The sequence below is a fragment of the Ranitomeya variabilis genome, chromosome 3 (assembly GCF_051348905.1).
Source record: "Ranitomeya variabilis isolate aRanVar5 chromosome 3, aRanVar5.hap1, whole genome shotgun sequence".
NCBI classification, from domain to species: Eukaryota; Metazoa; Chordata; class Amphibia; order Anura; family Dendrobatidae; genus Ranitomeya; species Ranitomeya variabilis.
The window spans coordinates 746,774,587-746,795,956 of NC_135234.1; the positions used below are offsets into that span (position 1 = coordinate 746,774,587).

Genomic DNA, 21,370 nt, shown 5'->3' on the forward strand with positions numbered 1-21,370 from the left:
TATTTCTTCGCTGCGACCCATCGCCTCGCTCCTTCCATATTAAAGAATGTTAAAATTACAAAAGAAAATCCTGGAGATTTAGAAAATCCGTCTCTGCTGATATTAAACTTATGTAATTCACGCCTGACAACTGTGCCGTACCTTAAAAAAAAAGACTGAAAGCTATGCAGCCAATTACCTGCTCCTGCAAAATGAATCATATAAGATGCCAGAGCGCCCCCCGTCCCCTGGGGATGATATTTTTTAATAACGATTAGTTGCCATGAAGTTCTGTAAATCTCGGGGTTACCGGGCACCATGCGGAGTCAGACAGTTATCTGTAAAATATACCAACATTCTGAGGTTGCCATGGAAACCTGCAGGTATGTATCAAGCCTAATACCGGCGCAGCTTATTCATCTCGTGTGGCAGGGGTGTGATTATTTCTTAAGACCGGTCACATATTAACTGGAAGCATATGTGAAATGGCGTAAGATAGACAACTCGGGTTAGGAAAATGTTTCCATTATCTAAAGACTTTACCAGTGCGGTAGATGTAATTGGTAAAGAAAATATTCAGTAATTATTCACAGATCAATGTCTGTGATGCTGTAAAATGTTAGTTATTTTGCCATATAATGCCAACATGCTGCTATATAGTACAAAAATAATTTTACAGCCCACATAATACCACCATATAGTGACCACATACTACCATATAGTGCTCACATAATACCACCATATAATGGCCACATAATACCACCATATAATGGCCACATAATACCACCATATAGTGACCACATACTACTATATAGTGTTCACATAATATAATCATATAATGTCCACGTAATACCACCATATATTGGCCACATACCACCATATAGTGTCTACCTAATACCACAATTTAGTGTACACATAATACCACCATATAATATCCACATAGTACCACTATATAGTGACCACATAATACCACCATATAGTGTCCACATAATACCAGTGTTCATATAATACCACCATATAATGTCTGTTGTGAATTGACCTTTTGGCTCCCTCTTGTGGTCACTAGTGATATGACACTTTGATATTCCTTCCCTTGCTTGGTATCCACCTGGCCTCGTTAGTCCAGGGGTGTCGCTATTTGAACTTCCTGGATTTTCAGTCTGGTGCCTGGCATCGTTGTAATCAGATCCTTCTGTTTGCTCCTATCTGCTGGTCCTGGTTCTATGCAAAATTAAGCTAAGTCCTGCTTTCTTGTTTTTGGTTATTTTCTGTGCTCTTATTTTTGTCCAGCTTGTACTAAATTTGATTCCTTATATTGCTGGAAGCTCTAGGGTGCGGATGTTCTCCCCCCCCGTGCCGTTAGACGGTTCGGGGGTTCTTCAATATTCCGCGTGGAGTTTTTGTGAGGGTTTTCGCTGGCCATATAAGTCATCTTCCTATATTCTGCTATTAGTTAGCGGGCCTCTCTTTGCTAAAACCTAGTTCATTTCTTGCGTTTGTCTTTTCTTCTTACCTCACCGTTATTATTTGTTGGGGGCTTGTATCCAACTTTTTGGGGTATTTCCTCTGGAGGCAAGAAAGGTCTTTCTTTTCCCTGCTAGGGTTAGTTAGTTCTCCGGCTGGCGCGAGACGTCTAGAATCAACGTAGGTACGTTCCCCGGCTGCTGTTATTTGTGTGCTAGGTTCAGCTATATGGTCAGCCCAGTTACCACTGCCCTATGAGCTGGGTTTTATGTTTGCAGACTTCGCTATTGTCTCTGAGACCCCCTGCCATTGGGGTCATAACAGTACGCCAGGCCATAAGTGAATATTTAATGCATTGCAGAAGTGGGATTATAAGAAAGGAAATTCTGAGTTTTTTTTTTTTTTTTTTCTTTCTTTCCTCCCCTTTATCTCAGAGTGGCTGGAGCCTTGCTGCAGACATGAATGTCCAGACCTTGATTACTAGTGTGGATCAGCTTGCTGCTCGTGTGCAGAGTATTCAAGATTTTGTTACTAGCAGTCCAATGTCAGAACCTAAAATACCTATTCCGGAATTGTTCTCTGGAGACCGATTTAAATTTGGAAATTTCAGGAATAATTGTAAATTGTTTCTATCTCTGAGACCTCGTTCGTCTGGAGACTCAGCTCAGCAAGTAAAAATTGTTATCTCTTTCTTACGGGGAGACCCTCAGAATTGGGCCTTCTCGTTGGCGTCAGGCGATCCGGCTTTGGCAGATGTTGATGCGTTTTTTCTGGCGCTTGGGTTGCTATACGAGGAGCCCAATCTTGAAATTCAGGCAGAAAAAGCTTTGCTGGCCATCTCTCAGGGCCAGGATGAAGCTGAAGTTTATTGCCAAAAATTTCGGAAATGGTCCGTGCTTACTCAGTGGAATGAGTGTGCTCTGGCCGCAAATTTCAGAAATGGCCTTTCTGAAGCCATTAAGAATGTGATGGTGGGTTTCTCCGTTCCTACAAGTCTGAATGACTCCATGGCGTTGGCTATTCAAATTGACCGGCGTTTACGGGAGCGCAAAGTCGCTAATTCCCTGGTGGTGTTGTCTGAACAGACACCTGAGTTATTGCAATGTGATAGAGTACAGACTAGAATTGAACAGAAAAATCATAGACGTCAGAATGGGTTGTGTTTCTACTGTGGTGATTCTACACATGTTATATCAGCATGCTCTAAACGCTTAACAAAGGTGGTTAGTCCGGTCGCCATTGGTAATTTGCAACCTAAATTTATTTTGTCTGTGACTTTAATTTGCTCATTGTCTTCCTGTCCTGTTATGGCGTTTGTGGATTCAGGTGCTGCCCTGAGTCTTATGGATCTGTCGTTTGCCAAGCGCTGTGGTTTTGTTCTGGAGCCTTTGGTTAATCCTATTCCTCTGAGAGGTATTGATGCTACGCCATTGGTGGAAAATAAGCCGCAGTTTTGGACACAGGTGACCATGTGCATGACTCCTGAACATCGGGAGGTGATTCGTTTTCTTGTTTTGCATAAAATGCATGATTTGGTCGTTTTGGGTCTGCCATGGTTACAAACTCACAATCCAGTTTTGGATTGGAAGGCTATGTCTGTGTCAAGTTGGGGCTGTCAGGGAATTCATTGTGATTCCCCGTCGGTGTCTATTGCTTCCTCTACTCCTTCTGATGTTCCTGAGTATTTGTCTGATTATCAGGATGTATTCAGCGAGTCCAGGTCCAGTGCTCTTCCTCCTCATAGGGACTGTGACTGCGCTATAGATTTGATTCCAGGTAGTAAGTTTCCTAAGGGAAGATTATTTAATCTGTCTGTACCTGAGCATACCGCAATGCGTTCGTATATTAAGGAGTCTCTGGAGAAGGGACATATTCGTCCATCCTCTTCCCCTCTTGGTGCGGGATTTTTCTTTGTGGCCAAGAAGGACGGATCTTTGAGACCTTGTATAGACTATCGGCTTCTGAATAAAATCACGGTTAAATTTCAATACCCTCTGCCACTATTGTCGGACTTGTTTGCCCGGATTAAGGGTGCCAAGTGGTTCACGAAGATAGACCTTCGTGGTGCGTACAACCTTGTGCGCATTAAGCAGGGAGATGAATGGAAAACTGCATTTAATACGCCCGAAGGTCATTTTGAGTACTTGGTGATGCCTTTTGGGCTCTCTAATGCTCCTTCAGTGTTTCAGTCCTTTATGCATGACATCTTCCGGAAGTATCTGGATAAATTTATGATTGTTTATCTGGATGATATTCTGGTTTTTTCTGATGATTGGGACTCCCATGTAAGGCAGGTCAGGATGGTGTTTCAGGTTTTGCGTGAGAATGCTTTGTTTATTAAGGGCTCAAAGTGTCTCTTTGGAGTACAGAAGGTTCCCTTTTTGGGTTTTATCTTCTCCCCTTCTGCTGTGGAGATGGACCCAGTCAAGGTCCGAGCTATTCATGATTGGACTCAGCCCACGTCGGTTAAGAGTCTTCAGAAGTTCTTGGGTTTTGCTAACTTCTACCGTCGTTTTATCGCTAATTTTTCTAGCGTTGTTAAACCTTTGACAGATATGACCAAGAAAGGTTCTGATGTTGCTAACTGGGTTCCTGCAGCCGTGGAGGCTTTTCAGGAGCTGAAGCGCCGGTTTACTTCGGCGCCTGTTTTGTGTCAGCCTGATGTCTCGCTTCCCTTTCAGGTTGAAGTGGATGCTTCTGAGATCGGTGCAGGGGCCGTTTTGTCGCAGAGAAGCCCTGGTTGCTCAGTAATGAGACCATGTGCTTTTTTTTCTAGGAAATTTTCGCCTGCTGAGCGGAATTATGATGTTGGCAATCGGGAGTTGTTGGCCATGAAGTGGGCATTTGAGGAGTGGCGTCATTGGCTCGAGGGTGCTAAGCATCGTGTGGTGGTTTTGACTGATCACAAAAATCTGATGTATCTCGAGTCTGCTAAACGCCTGAATCCTAGACAGGCCCGTTGGTCATTATTTTTCTCCCGTTTTGACTTCGTGGTCTCGTACCTGCCTGGTTCAAAGAATGTTAAGGCTGATGCTCTTTCTAGGAGCTTTGTGCCTGACTCTCCTGGAGCCTCAGAGCCAGTTGGTATTCTTAAAGAAGGAGTAATCTTGTCGGCCATTTCTCCGGATTTGCGACGTGTGTTGCAGAGATTTCAGGCTGATAGACCTGACTCTTGTCCACCTGACAGACTCTTTGTTCCTGATAAATGGACCAGTAGAGTCATTTTTGAGGTTCACTCCTCGGTGTTGTCAGGGCATCGGGGTATTTTTGGCACCAGAGATTTGGTGGCTAGGTCCTTTTGGTGGCCTTCCTTGTCACGGGATGTGCGGTCATTTGTGCAGTCCTGTGGGACTTGTGCTCGGGCTAAGCCTTGCTGTTCTCGTGCCAGCGGGTTGCTTTTGCCCTTGCCTGTCCCTAAGAGGCCTTGGACACACATTTCCATGGATTTCATTTCGGATCTTCCAGTGTCTCGGGGCATGTCTGTCATCTGGGTGGTATGTGATCGCTTTTCCAAGATGGTCCATTTGGTGCCCTTGCCTAAGCTGCCTTCCTCTTCTGATCTGGTTCCGTTATTCTTTCAGAATGTGGTTCGTTTGCACGGCATTCCTGAGAATATCGTGTCTGACAGAGGATCCCAGTTTGTTTCCAGGTTCTGGCGATCCTTTTGTGCTAGGATGGGCATTGATTTGTCGTTTTCATCTGCCTTTCATCCTCAGACTAATGGCCAAACTGAGTGAACAAATCAGACTCTAGAGGCTTATTTGAGATGTTTTGTTTCTGCAGATCAGGATGATTGGGTGACCTTCTTGCCGTTGGCTGAGTTTGCCCTTAATAATCGGGCTAGTTCCGCTACCTTGGTTTCGCCATTTTTCTGCAACTCTGGTTTCCATCCTCGTTTTTCCTCGGGACATGTGGAGCCGTCTGACTGTCCTGGGGTGGATTCTGTGGTGGATAGGTTGCAGCGGATTTGGGATCATGTGGTGGACAACTTGAAGTTGTCACAGGAGAAGGCTCAGCATTTTGCCAACCGCCGCCGCGGTGTGGGTCCCCGACTTCGCGTTGGGGATTTGGTGTGGCTGTCTTCTCGCTTTGTTCCTATGAAGGTCTCCTCTCCTAAATTTAAGCCTCGCTTCATCGGTCCTTATAAGATTTTGGAAATTCTTAATCCAGTGTCTTTTCGCTTGGAACTTCCTGTGTCGTTTGCCATTCACAACGTGTTCCATAGGTCCTTGTTGCGGCGGTACGTTGTGCCTGTGGTTCCTTCTGTTGAGCCTCCTGCTCCGGTGTTGGTTGGGGGCGAGTTGGAGTACGTGGTGGAAAAGATCTTGGATTCTCGTCTCTCCAGGCGGAGGCTTCAGTATCTGGTCAAGTGGAAGGGCTATGGTCAGGAGGATAATTCCTGGGTGGTCGCCTCTGATGTGCATGCGGCCGATTTGGTTCGTGCCTTTCACGCTGCTCATCCTGATCGCCCTGGTGGTCCTGGTGAGGGTTCGGTGACCCCTCCTTAAGGGGGGGGTACTGTTGTGAATTGACCTTTTGGCTCCCTCTTGTGGTCACTAGTGATATGACACTTTGATATTCCTTCCCTTGCTTGGTATCCACCTGGCCTCGTTAGTCCAGGGGTGTCGCTATTTGAACTTCCTGGATTTTCAGTCTGGTGCCTGGCATCGTTGTAATCAGAGCCTTCTGTTTGCTCCTATCTGCTGGTCCTGGTTCTATGCAAAATTAAGCTAAGTCCTGCTTTCTTGTTTTTGGTTATTTTCTGTGCTCTTATTTTTGTCCAGCTTGTACTAAATTTGATTCCTTATATTGCTGGAAGCTCTAGGGTGCGGATGTTCTCCCCCCGTGCCGTTAGACGGTTCGGGGGTTCTTCAATATTCCGCGTGGAGTTTTTGTGAGGGTTTTCGCTGGCCATATAAGTCATCTTCCTATATTCTGCTATTAGTTAGCGGGCCTCTCTTTGCTAAAACCTAGTTCATTTCTTGCGTTTGTCTTTTCTTCTTACCTCACCGTTATTATTTGTTGGGGGCTTGTATCCAACTTTTTGGGGTATTTCCTCTGGAGGCAAGAAAGGTCTTTCTTTTCCCTGCTAGGGTTAGTTAGTTCTCCGGCTGGCGCGAGACGTCTAGAATCAACGTAGGTACGTTCCCCGGCTGCTGTTATTTGTGTGCTAGGTTCAGCTATATGGTCAGCCCAGTTACCACTGCCCTATGAGCTGGGTTTTATGTTTGCAGACTTCGCTATTGTCTCTGAGACCCCCTGCCATTGGGGTCATAACAAATGTCCACATAATACCACCACTTAGTGTCCACATAATACCACCATTTAGTGACCACGTAATACCACCATTTAGTGTCCACATAATACGACCATATAGTTTCCACATAATACATCATATAATGTCCACATAATACCACCATTTAGTGCCCACTTAATGCCACCATATAGTTTCCACATGATATCACCATAGTGTCCACATACTACCACATTTAGTGACCATGTAATACCACAGTTTAGTGTCCACATAATATCATCATATAGAGTCTACATAATATCATATAGAGTCCACATAATATCACCATATAGAGTCCACATAATACCACCATAAGGAGTCCACATAATACCACCATATAGAGTCCACATAATATCACCATAGAGTCCACATAATACCACCATATAGAGTCTACATAATACCGCCATATAGTGTCCATAAAATACCACCATATAGAGTCCACCTAATACTACCATATAGTGCTTAAATTATTTAAGGAAACAACATATTCAGCAAATCTTCACAAAACAATGTCTCTGATGGTACAGTGTTACCATGACACTGCAAATTTCTTTAAGCAATTTCGGGCCCTATAATACCCCTTAGTGATGAGTAACGTGCTCTGATAACATGGCGTCTTATCTGAGCATCTGGGAGTGCTAGTATATTATATTGGAGTCCCTCCCTCCCCTCTAACAGTTGCAGGGACTCGGACATAAAATACGAGCACACCCAGATACTCTGATTACACTTGAGCACAGGATGATATCTGCGCACATTCACTCATCACTAATACCACTGTATTGTCATATAGTTCAGGGATAGTTTTGCCATAAAGCCCACATAATACTACCACATAGTACCCAAATAATATACTATATGGTTACAAACAATTTAAGGAAACAAAATATTCAGTAAATACTCACAAAACAATTTTTAACATGACACCGTAACATTTTAGGGATTTCGGGTCCTATAATACCACCGACATCATTTTCCCTTATACTGCCCAGATAATACTACCACATAGTGACCAAATAATATGTAATGTCCAAAAATACTCTCTTAAAAGAAATCCACATTATACTACAATGTTGTCTACACATAATGCTGTAATTCACTTTCCAAATATTCCCGCCAGCGCTGCCGTATAATACAACACTGGAAGGTTTTAGTTTGTTACCGATAGCAAGCAAGAGAACTGAGTAACTTCCCCGTTTGCAACCCACTAACGCTGGTATAGGTCAATGTCAGTCTGCTGCCGCATCAGCACAGGGAGATCCTAATTCCCTACACGGCCGTCTATTAGTATCCGCATGCATCATCACTAAGCGCAGCACTTTTAACAATGAGATAATATTAGGGTCTGATATTTCCCAAAATAAAGACGAAGACTTGATGGGAATATGTGATTAGTAAAAGATCAACTGTTCGAGGGAGGATTTTATGTTACATATTTAATTTTTTTTTACATTTCTTTATATTTGTTTTAATTTTTCATATCACCATATTGAAAAAAAATAAATTTTTCCACTAATCACTAGTCCAAAAACTAGACTCTTAATCCGGTTATTCACATGAATATTAGCAGCAATACACTAATGCAGATCTTATTTGTGTGCATAAAAGCATTATCTGAGTCTGTCTAATCTGGGCCAATTGTTATGATCTGGTGGCCTAAGAGCAGCATGAGACATACTCTGGAGAAGGTGGTACCTGTACTGACCGCAGACCCTGAACTTAACACCGCAACTAGAAGTAGCCGTGGAATGTACCTATCACTCCCTAGACATCTCGACACAGCCGGAGGACTAATTACCCCTAGAGATAGAAAAGGGAAAACTATCTTGCCTCAGAGAAAATCCCCAAAGGATAGACAGCCCCCCACAAATATTGACTGTGAGAGGAGAGGGAAAAAACATACACAGACTGAAATCAGAATTTAGCAAAGGAGGCCACTTCTAGCTAAATAGAAAGGATAGGACAGAGTACTATGCGGTCAGTATTAAAACACTAGAAAATATCCACCACAGAAAATACAAAATCTCCACAGCTAACTAAAGATATGGAGGGTATATCTGCATCTCCAGAGATACCAGCTTCGCTAAACAAATCCTTATACAGACCAAGCTGGACAAGACAAAAACATGGAAAAGAACTGAACAATAAGGCCACAGCATGTGGACAGAAAAAAATCAAGGCCAGAACTTATCTTTGTTGAAATGAACAGCAAAGCAGGAGAGACCAGGCAGAGATGTGAATCCTCCAGGAACAATGGCCAACTGGCACTGACTAAAGGGTCAGGCAAGACTAAATAGCCCAGTCAGAATTGCAAAAAGTAAACACACCTGATAAATGCTGAGATTCAGAGACAGCAGCGCTACCACTTACAACCACCGGAGGGAGCCCAAGAGCAGAATTCACAACAGCCAATTTCATTGTACAGGAGGAGGAGGTGAGCTGTGACATCCTCTAAGGTGAATGGTGGATCCTGTGTTATCTACTGTATATAGAGGTGTTATCAGTCATTGTACAGGAGGAGGAGGTGAGCTGTGACATCACCTATTGTGAATGGTGGATCCTGTGATATCCACTGTATATAGGAGGTGTTATCAGTCATTGTACAGGAGGAGGTGAACTGTGACATCACCTATTGTGAATGGTGGATCCTGTGCTATCTACTGTATATAGAGGTGTTATCAGTCATTGTACAGGAGGAGGTGAGCTGTGACATCACCTATTGTGAATGGTGGATCCTGTGTTATCCACTGTATATAGAGGTGTTATCAGTCATTGTACAGGAGGAGGTGAACTGTGACATCACCTATTGTGAATGGTGGATCCTGTGTTATCTACTGTATATAGAGGTGTTATCAGTCATTGTACAGGTGGAGGAGGTGAGCTGTGACATCACCTATTGTGAATGGTGGATCCTGTGTTATCTACTGTATATAGAGGTGTTATCAGTCACTGTACAGGAGGAGGAGGTGAGCTGTGACATCACCTGTTGTGAATGGTGGATCCTGTGTTATCTACTGTATATAGAGGTGCTATCAGTCATTGTACAGGAGGAGGTGAGCTGTGACATCACCTGTTGTGGATGGTGGATCCTGTGTTATCTACTATATATAGAGGTGTTATCAGTCATTGTACAGGAGGAGGTGAGCTGTGACATCACCTGTTGTGGATGGTGGATCCTGTGTTATATTCTGTATATAGAGGTGTTATCAGTCATTGTACAGGAGGAGGTGAGCTGTGACATCACCTGTTGTGAATGGTGGATCCTGTGTTATCTACTGTATATAGAGGTGCTATCAGTCAATGTACAGGAGGAGGTGAGCTGTGACATCACCTGTTGTGGATGGTGGATCCTGTGTTATCTACTATATATAGAGGTGTTATCAGTCATTGTACAGGAGGAGGTGAGCTGTGACATCAACTATTGTGAATGGTAGATTCAATGGTAAATACTATATTTAGAGGAGTTATGATCAGTCATTGTAATCTTGTCTGTGATGACAATGAGACTGCTGTAAAGTCATGTGTGCAGAACAGGAAGTATGAGTCTTACGTAACATGTAGTCGTCATTGTGAAAACTGTAATATTTCTGATGACTTTTTAACATAAAATCCTAATTGAAACATTAGGTTTTTTTCTCATGACACATTGTCTTTAAAGGGAACTTGCTATGAGGACGACTTGGCATAAAAAAAAAAAAAAAGAGCAGCGACTTAATATCCAGGACAATGACAGGTTCACAATGACGTTCTTTTGTATTTTGGAGAATTTTCATTACGAAAAAAATGTTTCAATTCTGCTATCAAGTACTGGTTTTATATATTGTATATTGTTTTTTGCTGATATAGGGCCCTTGACGAAACTGTCCAAAAATTTTACAGGCCCAATATATGTACTTGCATGAGGACTGTATGAGATACGACAGATTAACTAGTGTTCTCCGTCCATGACTCAGTGCACAACGAGATCTTCCATCGAGGCTTTGTCTTCTGCTCAGTGCAGGAAACAACTGGATTGTTTATGAGAAGCTCGAGGCGCAGGAAAATTATTTCCCGTGCTGGTTAAATCTCAGCCCATGCTGCGTACAGTGATGCTAATTACATGCAAAATTTATTTTTCCATTATTTTTCTTTAAATATCTTGCAATATGGCTGAATACAATGTACTGTGTTGTTTAGAGAGTTTTTCTGATTTGCCAGAAAACATCACGGGATTTATATCCACCTTTTGAACGTCACTTTTATATCTACAGATATAATGTACATAAAAAGATAAGTAACTCCGTAAATACAGTGAATTACAAAAGTAAGCCTGCCATATACAGTACTCCAGAGCTGAATTCATAATTCAGCAGGTTGACACTGGAAACAGTCAGTAAGCTGATTTGTTACTCACCCTCTTAATAGTTCTTATAATGAATAGGAACAATTACTGTTCTCATCATCAGATTACTGCAAATGCATCACCAGATCACCCAAACAAGTTCTATACTGACGACCCCAAATCAGTTCCGTCACTTCAGGGAATCCTGTCGTCACGCACAAGAATCCCTGTAATTTGGGAGGTTTTTGGAATGCCCAGGTGATTTGCCAGTTCTCTAGGAGTCTGGAGGGACTCCCCTTTTTCGAGAGTCTTCCAAGATGTTCTTCAAGAGTTGACAAAAATGTATTAGGATGGGCTACCAATGTTTGATATGTGGTGGGGCCACCTTCAAGGACAAGTGGTGTAAAGACGCGAGAGCGGATCCAATTATTGTCCCAAGGAACCAAAAATGGACCTCCATTATGCTCCCCAGTTGGCCAACCAAGGACAAGGTCATTTTATGACTCTTGGGGGCAACTCGTTACCTACTTTCTTAAAGACCTACAGAGATTCTTAACACCCATGAGGAAGGTTGATGGGGCCAAACAAGATTGGGATCACTTTTTGCTACAGCATGGTCTTCTTCAATGATATGTCCCCTGCTGTATGGAAGAACCACCAAAACAAATGGTCACATTATAGCCCCATACATACCAGTATGGCCGTGCCTGGTACTGAAGCTCTGTCACTTGAAGATTGAGCTGCAGTTCTCATGGCCAAGCTACTATGCCATGGATCCTACAATGTTTTGAGGTCAGAACCCACTAAAAAAGTTGAAGGCCCATCTTAAGTTCTTGAGAACCTCTTTAAGCATTGTTCTCCAGGTACAATTATTGGTCATTCTATAAAATAATCACTAATCTAAACAAATAATGAAAAATGACTCATGGGTTCCAAAAATTGTGACTGCTCTTCTTTTTCTTTTATTTTGCCTGTCCCAGAATTTCCCGTCCAAACCATGGGAATACCGCATTAGCCTACATGCTTAAGTCAGCCCCTAGGCGAAAGAGCAAACCCATAAAATGTAAGGTTATCCCGTAAGTGAATAAAAACATGTCACTCGCTGCATGTCAACATCGATACAAAGTATAAAATAATAGCACGCGACATTACCGTGGTAAGTAGATGGGAAACAGATGGTCCTTTTATGTACGCGTTGTTTCCTCTGCATACAAATGCTTTTGGGGGGGATCTAATTAGTCTTCCACAAAACTCAAACTGGGTAATTACTATCATTATCCCCTTTTCAAATAAATCTGAAGTCTAAACCGCAATTACGTTTTTAATCTCGCCCGTTCATATTCACACAAACATTTTTTTTTCCACTTTAGCAAGATGAAAAATATAAGTTGTGAAAAGTTCTCAAGAGGTAAAATTGAGGCATCATGCAAATTGTTCCAGGAATTACTGACTCTTCTCAGTTTCTTGACACATAATAGCTTGGAAAATTTCAGTAAAGTGTTGGATGCTTTAACAGTATATCGGTATGCGGGATTGATGGTGGGTCTTACATTCTTGTCATTGCTTTATATATGTTAAGAGAGATCAAGAATTAGACTGGTGAAGACCTGGTTACAGGGGTGTAGAGGGTGCAGAAACAACAATTTTCAGAGATCCTGGTTCCTACGGCAGACATACACATAAGATAAATATGGTTCGAAGAAGAACAGGTAAGACTATCACTGCCTACATTGGCAGCTTTGGATTTTCTTTGACCATTGATGTAGCCAATGCTTATGATCACCTGAGAAAAAAAAAATCATTGACTGACCGGTATTTTGAACACAAACATTTTTTCAGGTAGCTGATGATTGTTCATTATTTTGGGTCTCGTGTGGGTCTTTAGAAGAAAGCAGACACATAGAAGATTGATGGCACACAGGCTATACCCTACAGTACTTGTTTGCTTAGGCATATTTGCCAACATTCCGAAATTTGCAAGGATAGTCTTACATTTTTTGAGATGGTGTTCTCCAGGACTTTAACATTGATGGCCTATCCTTAGGATAGGTCATCAATGTCTGATTGGTGAAGATGTGACATTCGACACTCTCACCGATCAGCTGTTTCCCATGCCGGCCGTGGCTGGAGCTGCTCATTTGTGGAGCTGTGCAGCACAGTTCTGTCAACAAAATAGTGGCCAAGCCTGGATATTGCAAATGCACCCTCACAAATCTGACACTGATGACCTATTCTTAGGGAAGAGTCAGATGGCCATATAACTTGGACAGGGATTACAAAGCAATGCTTGAACTGGCCGGCGGCTCTCCTGACTCGAGAGTGACAGCATGTATTTCTATGCCACCGTCATGCTAAGGTCGGGAGAGCCGACAGCTAGAGCATTGCGTTGAGATCCACTTCTGAGTTATACAGCTGTCTGATTCTTCCCTAAGGATAGGCCATCAATGTTAAACTCTCGAACAAACTTTTAAACAGTCCCGACATATTTTGGTACCGGTATATCCTTGTTCAAGAAAGGGGTTGGGTTCACGAGAAAACCACCCAAAAGTCTACATTCCCACCAGATTTTAGGTGGATTTGGGAGGTGAAACTTAAATTTCTCCATTTTGCTACTGCCGTAAATCCCAAACATGTTAACATGGCATTCTGAACATCTTGTGGTATGCAAAAATAAATAAAGAACTCTGGCATAAAGAATTTGATTTCGGTTATGGTAAAAATTTCATAAACAGTGACCAACGCTAAACTCAAAAAACATCCTACAGGGCTAAGAACCACAGTTTCTTAACATCCAATTACTTGAATTTGCCAAAATGAGGAATGTTTTTGGTTGAGTTCACGTTTCTCAACCTCTTCTGTTCATGGTTTTTCTTTTACGTTTATACAATACTCAATTTTTTATGTAATTTTTCTTCTCTGTTCTTTTTTCTTTTTCGGAGATCGTTTTTTGGCCACTTGCTTTGGTTATCCTCACGTTGCTTCTGTTCTTTCTATTTTGGGGCATTTACATCTCGAATTTTCTAGTTTATCGTTAGAAGATGTAAAATACTTTCAATTGTTACCCCAAAAAAACACAAACCAAGTATACATTAAAGGTAGTGCATTCAGCTCCTAAGGGGTCTTCGTAAAGTGGAGAGCCAGCACTGAGAAATCCCATGACTAGTTCAATTGGGTGGGAAAGTGGAATTGGGATAAGGATCTTAAAGAGGGTGTTGTTGGAGATCACAAACATCAAGATCTTGCATTTATGGTGGCAAAACCCTGCACCTAAGGCTTCTTTCACACTTCAGTTGTTTGGCGTCAGTCTGCTCCGCCATAATTACGGATCGATGGATCCGTCACAATTGCTGAGAAAACGGTTCTAACGGATCCGTTTTTTTGACGGATCAGTTACTTGTGGGTTGTATATACTTTTTGGAGCATGCACAATTGAAAAAACGGATTGGGGCGACGGATCCGCCGAAATGACGGTCACGACGGATCCGTCGCCCATAGGTGGCCATTCTATGGAATGACGGTCGCGACGGATCCGTCGCCCATAGGTGGCCATTCTATGGAATGACGGACGCGACAGATCCGTCGCGATCCGCCATTTCAACGCAGACAAAAAACGTTGCAATGACCGTCAATGTCTAGATGACGTCCGCCAAATTTTGCCGGATCCGTCGCATGACGGATGGAACGGACGACCATCCGTCACAATCCGTCGCTAATGCAAGTCTATGGGGAAAATAACGGATCCGTCACAAAAAATGACGGATCCGTTATTTGAGGAAAATGGCGGTTTTAGACTGACGCCAAACAACTGAAGTGTGAAAGAGGCCTTAATGGTATCTCATGGTCAAGATGACCCCATATATACTCTGTCCTCATTTCTTTCGATCGGATAATGCGTTCAACATTAACACAAATTTAAAGGTAAAACGGATTATGTCATTAAAGAGATTTACTAATGTATGAATCCATTATGCATGATGCCTCCTCCATTAAGATGCTCGAAAAACAGAACAGGAAGAGCAAATAGACAATGGCAGGAAGCTTTATTGATCAGAGTCAATTGGGAAATAACAAATTGGTAAAAGTAAATCCACAATACATTTTATGAGGCTCCAGTGATGTAGACGGTAACAGAATTTTGGGGATTTGTGTATGGAAGACATCTGATTAAAATATTTTTTTTAGAACATGATGGTTCTAATTTAATCCTTTCCAAGTCTTGGACCTTCTTCAGAAACTGGGGTAGACGTACCATGAGTGCAATTGAATAGAAGCCCAGTAAGTAGGAAGAAACAATGCCACCCAAAAGTTGTTTCCGAAATGTCCATTAGATTATGTATGAGAGATCAATCTCATAGATGAAATTGCTCACAATTACTGGTAAATTTTTTACAGGATGAACAGACTTAAAGGGAATCTGTCAACAGGTTTTTGTTATGTAATCTGAGAGCAGCATGATGTAGAGGCTGAGACCCTGAGTCCAATGAGGTGTCACTTACTGGTTTGCAGGATGTCATTTTGATACAATCACTGTTTTCAATGTTGTGGGTGTGACTGGACAAGGAGGCATAAGACACCTAGTCCTCAAGTGATAATCGCCTGCTGATCAAACACTGATTTGATTGAAGCTACAACACACAGTCCAGGAAGTGACACATCGCTAGAATCAGAGTCTCTGCCCTTATATTATGCTGCTTTCAGATTTTATTGCAAAAACCTGCTGTTAGATTCCTTTAAAAGACATGTTTTGGAGGATTCGGCCCCATGTATGAACTGAAAGTCATCGTCTGTGGCAAAGTACTCAATTCATCTAAATGTTGTAGACAATTTCAACCCAATATGTCAAAAAATGATGATACATATCAATTTAGATATTTCTGAGACCATATGGTCCTGGTGAACCAGTGACTAGGTGCAAAAAAAACCTGGTTTGATGGAGGACACCATCAGCAATCAGTAGTTTTGAGGAACAACATGGTTGGTCATTGATGGCCATCTCCATAACTGCTCACACTCTTAATGCAGGGCCATGATGAATTTGATGTTGTCCATGTGTAAGAGACACCGGACCGGGGGTACCTTTCTAGCCCCGGGTTCGGAACTGTCAGTGCTGTCACCTTTGCTGTCTGGGGGAAAGCTTAGAGACCCGGAGGGATAAAAGGGAGAGAGCACGCGAAACAGTGGAGAGACTTAGCGGGAGCATGCAGAACACAGCAGGGGAGGAAGTTTGGTGCTCTGTCCTCTGAGCACCGTGGCAGCACAGGCCCACGCTATATTACCCTGTTGCCACTTACAGAGACTGTGACCGGAGAACTGTATTTTGCCCGTTGGCTCCCACTACTATGATGCTACGGTCCAGTAAACAACGCGCGTTCCGCCTAAGAAACCCCGGGTGACTTACCGCGAACTGTCCCCTTTCTCACGCGCCTATTTCTGCCAAGCTTCGTTAAGCCCCGACAGTGTTGGAGACCACTTTTCACTCTCAACCTACATCCTGGACCCAGGACCCCGTGCAAGACGTCAAGGACCCATCACCATCGCCAGGAACCAGATCATCAATGCCTGCAGGACGACACCGGATTCATCACGTGCCGACTGCATGGGCACCACCGTTAGTACCTAAGACTCTGCAGACAGGAAGCCGTCAGACTGATAAGTTTACCCTTTATGAACAATTTTTATATTTTTGCCCTCGTTACCTCCCTCAGCACACCTATTGTGCTCCTATGACCTGCCGTACCCCTGCCTCTACTTTCCCCTCCCTGTATGGAGTATAGCGCTGTATTAGTTAAGTTAACTTTAACCCTTGCTCTGCCTCCTGTCCGTTACTGCATCCCACAACCTGCTCACACATGCCACTGGAGTTGTACTACTCTTCTTGACGTTCTGCAAAGTCATCAAATTCTAGAGATTATTCTTTGGGAGACTTCAACTTAATGAACCTTCATGATAATGGACCATAATTCTCAATGGAACCCAGGTAGAAGAGGACTACATTCTTCATAGAAATGGACAAAAATTTAAGGCACATGTCCTCCTTTATGCTAGATAGTCCTTGGTCCTCCATAGACACTAGGGTCTAAGTGACAAATTTTACCCCTTTTACAGCAGAGAACTTCAGTTTCGTATCTCGCGAACAACATTTTAAAATAACAGGTAGTCCTAAGCTACATTAGGTACTGATTCCAGCCATATTGACCACTTTAATATGTCTGGAACCAGTACCTAGACCACTTCCAAAATACTGAAGTCAGGTGTGAAAAACAGTAATGGCCGAAAATGTTGGCACACATTTGTTCCAGAAAATGAAGTATTTCAACCAGGAATTTTTTTGCAACATGTTTTGTTATACACATGATTATTTCCTTTGTGTGTAGTGGAACAATACAAAAAAGAGAGACAAAAATGCAAATTGGACATAATTTCACACAAAACTCCAAAAATAGTCTGAACAAAATTGTTGGCATCCTTAATTTAATATTTGGTTGCACACTGTTTGGAATACCTGCAATCAATCACTTCCTATAACCATCATCAAGCTTCTTACACCTTTCAACTGGAAGTCTGGACCACTATTCTCTTGCAAAATGCTCCAGGTCTCTCATATTGGAAGGCGCCTTCTCCCAACAGCAATTTTAAGATCTCCCCACAGGTGATTAATGGGATTTAGATCAGGACTCATTGCTGGCCACTTCAGAACTGCTTTGTTTCCATTCATTTCTGGGTATTCTTGAAGTATGTTTGGGATCATTGTTCTGCTGGAAAACCCATGAACTAGGACGCAAACCCAGCTTTCTGACACTGGGCACTACATTGCGACCCAAAATCCGTTGGTAATCTTCAGATCTCATGATGACTTGCACACATTCATTGCAACCAGTTCCAGGGGCAGCAAAGCAACCCCAAAACATCTTTGAACCTCCACCATATTTGACTGTAGGTACTGTGTTCTTTTCTTTGTAGGCCTCATTCTGTTTAAGGTAAGCAGTGGAATGATTTGCTTTACCAAAAAGCTCTATGTTGGTCTCATCTGTCCACAAGATGCTTTCCCAGAATGATTTTGGCTAACTCACATACATTTTGGCAAACTGAAGTCTAGCTTTTTTACGTCTCGGTCAGCAGTTGGGTCCTCCTAGGTCTCCTGCCATACTGTTTCATTTCATTCAAATGTTGACGTATAGTTCACGCTGAGACTGATGCACCCTGAGCCTGCAGGACAGCTTGAATTTCTTTGCAACTTGATTGGGGCTACTTATCCCCCATCTGGACTATCCTGCGTTGCAACTTTTCATCAATTTTTCTCTGCTGTCCATGTCCAGGGAGATTAGCTACAGTGCGATGGGTTGTAAACTTCTTGATTATGTTGTGCACCTTGGACAAAGCAACATCAAGATCTCTGGAGATGGACTTCTAACCGTGAAATTGTAGAAATGTTTTAACAATTTTCGCTTTCAACTCCTCAAACAGTTCTCTTCTCCTCTTTCAGTTCTCTATGTTTAGTGCGGAAAACATACAGACACACAATGCAAAGTATGAGTCAAATTATCCCCTTTTTATCTGGTTTCAGGTGTGATTTTTATATTGCCCACACCTGTTACTTGCCACAGGTAAGTTTAAACGAGTATCACATGCTTGTAACAAAGTTATTTACCCACAATTTTGGAAAGGTGCCAGTTATTTTGGGGTTTTGTGTGAGGTTACATTTAATTTGCTTTTTTTTCTGTTTTTTTTTTTTTTTCGTGTTGTTCCAATATGCGCAAAGGAAATAAACGTATATAATAAAACGTGTAATTGCAATAGCGTACATAATAAAACGTGTAATTGCAATAAAATTGTGGGAGAAATACTTCATTTTCTGGAACAATTTCAAGGGGGTCAACACTGCACATGGTTTTTGCATGACCCTTCCTGCCCTGGTGTTTTGACCCTGGATACGATAATACCAATGGAGCCAAAAATTAGTGGCAAAAGGGTCCCAATTTTCACTCATGAAACTTAATGGGCACAATACGCCACTGCTTTTTGGTGCCGTGACCTAAAGCTGCAACTTCTGGCTGCTGTTTTGAGCGCTGACATTAATGTATTCAGCTCACATGGAAGACCTGCTGATTTTTGACTCTGTTTCAATCAAGAGCTCTTGAGGGAGCTGTGACCTGCCTGTCCGTTCTCTTGATTTGTATGAATGTTATTATTTTTATGCAGGGCCGGATAAAAAGCTTTATGAACAGCTCCATAAACTATTTTACACTGTGTCAGCGAGAGTTCTCTCATCAGCCATCAAGCCGGAGTTTATTCCGGCCACAATCGCGTTCCTCGCCAAGAAGTTCACATCCACGCTCCTCATTTAAAATATATCATCTGAAGTCATATTGATCCATCCTTAACCCCTCGGAGGCACAGCTCTACACCATTTATTTCTTAGGATACTTTTTTTTATCTGTTTTGACAAAGAGATAAAACATTAGAAATAACGAAAGTGAATCTTCCAACTGTTGTTTCAGGTGATCGGATGTGTTTTTTACGAAACGATGGGTCAATATTGGAGCTTTACAGGAGCAGTGGGTCTAGACAGGACGGAGTATGAGAGACGAAGAGAGTGCCCGAGTGGCAGTTCCAGGGCGTTAGTAGAAGAGAAGATAAGTAAAAGCCATACTGGTACCATAACTCCCCTAAGGGGAGCGAAAATGCTGAACTGTTGGTTGAGTAAAGGATTTAGCTAAACAGGACTGTAGTGTAAAGAAGACAGAGAACAAGTAAAGAGAGAGAAGAGAAAGGGAATTAATTTGAGAAGATATGTGCCCCTATCTTCTGTATCTAATCCTGACTAAGTTAATGCTCAGTAAAAGGTTTATTTTAAATTAGTGGTCTCTCTTCCTGAAATGTTCAAATCTGGTCCTGGCCAACCAGCAACATCGGTTACATGTGCCCTGGAAGGAGCCCCACCTTCATGTAACGTGCCATGGCGTAAGAGAGGACTACCTCGCCCATGGCCACCGCCCAGCACCATGTTACAGATGACGTACTGATATGGGGAATCTGTGGATGATGCACTGTTATGGAGACTAGGAGTTGGGGTCCTGAGCACAAATATCTCCCCTCTTACCTTTTTACTATCTTGACATTGAACATATTTGTTTCTTCCGGAATATCTAAAGCCGCAGTCTGCGGTGGTATTAGCTGCCTCCGAGGACGATGGATGTGGTTTATCGACTGCTGTTTTATGTGTTATTACATATGTTCTTCCCTCTAATAGCAGCGAAATTTATCAGCTCGACACATTAAAATATGGTCATAATAAGTAATGTTTATTGCCTGATCTAAGACTTTACGGGCGGCAGATAAATAACGTTTTAGGTGAAGTTACTTGTCTTCTGCTCCATATTTAAACTTTAGGTTTTTGTGTGCAGCCGGTGAGTTTCAGCGTTCGGGATTTCGATACTTCTGTTCAATGGGTCAAAAGACTCCTTTGCACCCAACATAAGCCTAAAAAGGTGTTATACTGTATCTATCTATACATGTTTTACCATTGTGGCTTATGGCATACGTCAGCATTATATATGTCAGGATTTTATTTTGCCGGGAGATGTGTACGATGTGAAGCCTTACGGAGCTCGTGAATAGAGGTAACATAAGTAATAAATCTATTTAGAAGGATACAGTGCATAACTAATAAATCTGGGGAAAAAAGTGACTCCCTCTTTATTCCCGAGAGGCAACGGAGGTTGTCGAATCCATCTGATGCCACTCATTTCTGTGCAAAACAGTAGTCACCGTCCATATTTGCTAACGGTTACGAATTTTAACACACTGCTCCAAATTTGGACATGTCGTGTACCCCAAAAAAGCAGACTTTCTGCAAACTCGACCCAAAAGTGGGTGTTTCTGCTTGGTTAGGAGGAGTCACCTAGTTGGTCATAGGGAAAGGATTTAATAGTCTGTGGCCTCTAGGAAAGAGCCCTGAATACTTCCTCCTGCCAGAATCCCTGGCATCTCTTCTGACTTGTAACCCCCGCTTGAAGTCATCGTTATGGCATGACATCGCTCCAGACCATCTATTCAGGAGAGGCACAGGCGATGCCTGAAGTTGAGATAGGTTTCTGGTCTAGTGCCACAGACTACTGACGTGGCCGCTGGACCATGGTCCCGTGAAAAAGTTTGCTCAACTTTTCTGATAACTTCTGGATTATCAAATATTTGGATATCTGTAGGGCTGGAGAAAAGTTGGTAAAATTAACACATTTGGATGAAAAACCTAAAAGAATTAAGAAAAAAAATTAAATCCTAAATAAAATAAAAAAAAAAAATAAATAAAATCC

General features: G+C 42.4%; 1 protein-coding gene and 1 long non-coding RNA gene across 9 annotated transcripts in view; one reads left to right on the top strand and one right to left on the bottom strand.

Moving 5' to 3' along the window:
- The window catches only part of FAT3 (FAT atypical cadherin 3), a 711,071-nt gene that overhangs the window by 286,509 nt on the left and 403,192 nt on the right, over positions 1 to 21,370 (bottom strand). The window lies entirely within an intron of this gene.
- Positions 383 to 19,790, top strand: LOC143817279 (uncharacterized). Its single transcript, XR_013224102.1, has 3 exons — positions 383 to 487; positions 12,637 to 12,766; positions 19,556 to 19,790. It is a non-coding gene; the product is annotated as an uncharacterized LOC143817279 (long non-coding RNA).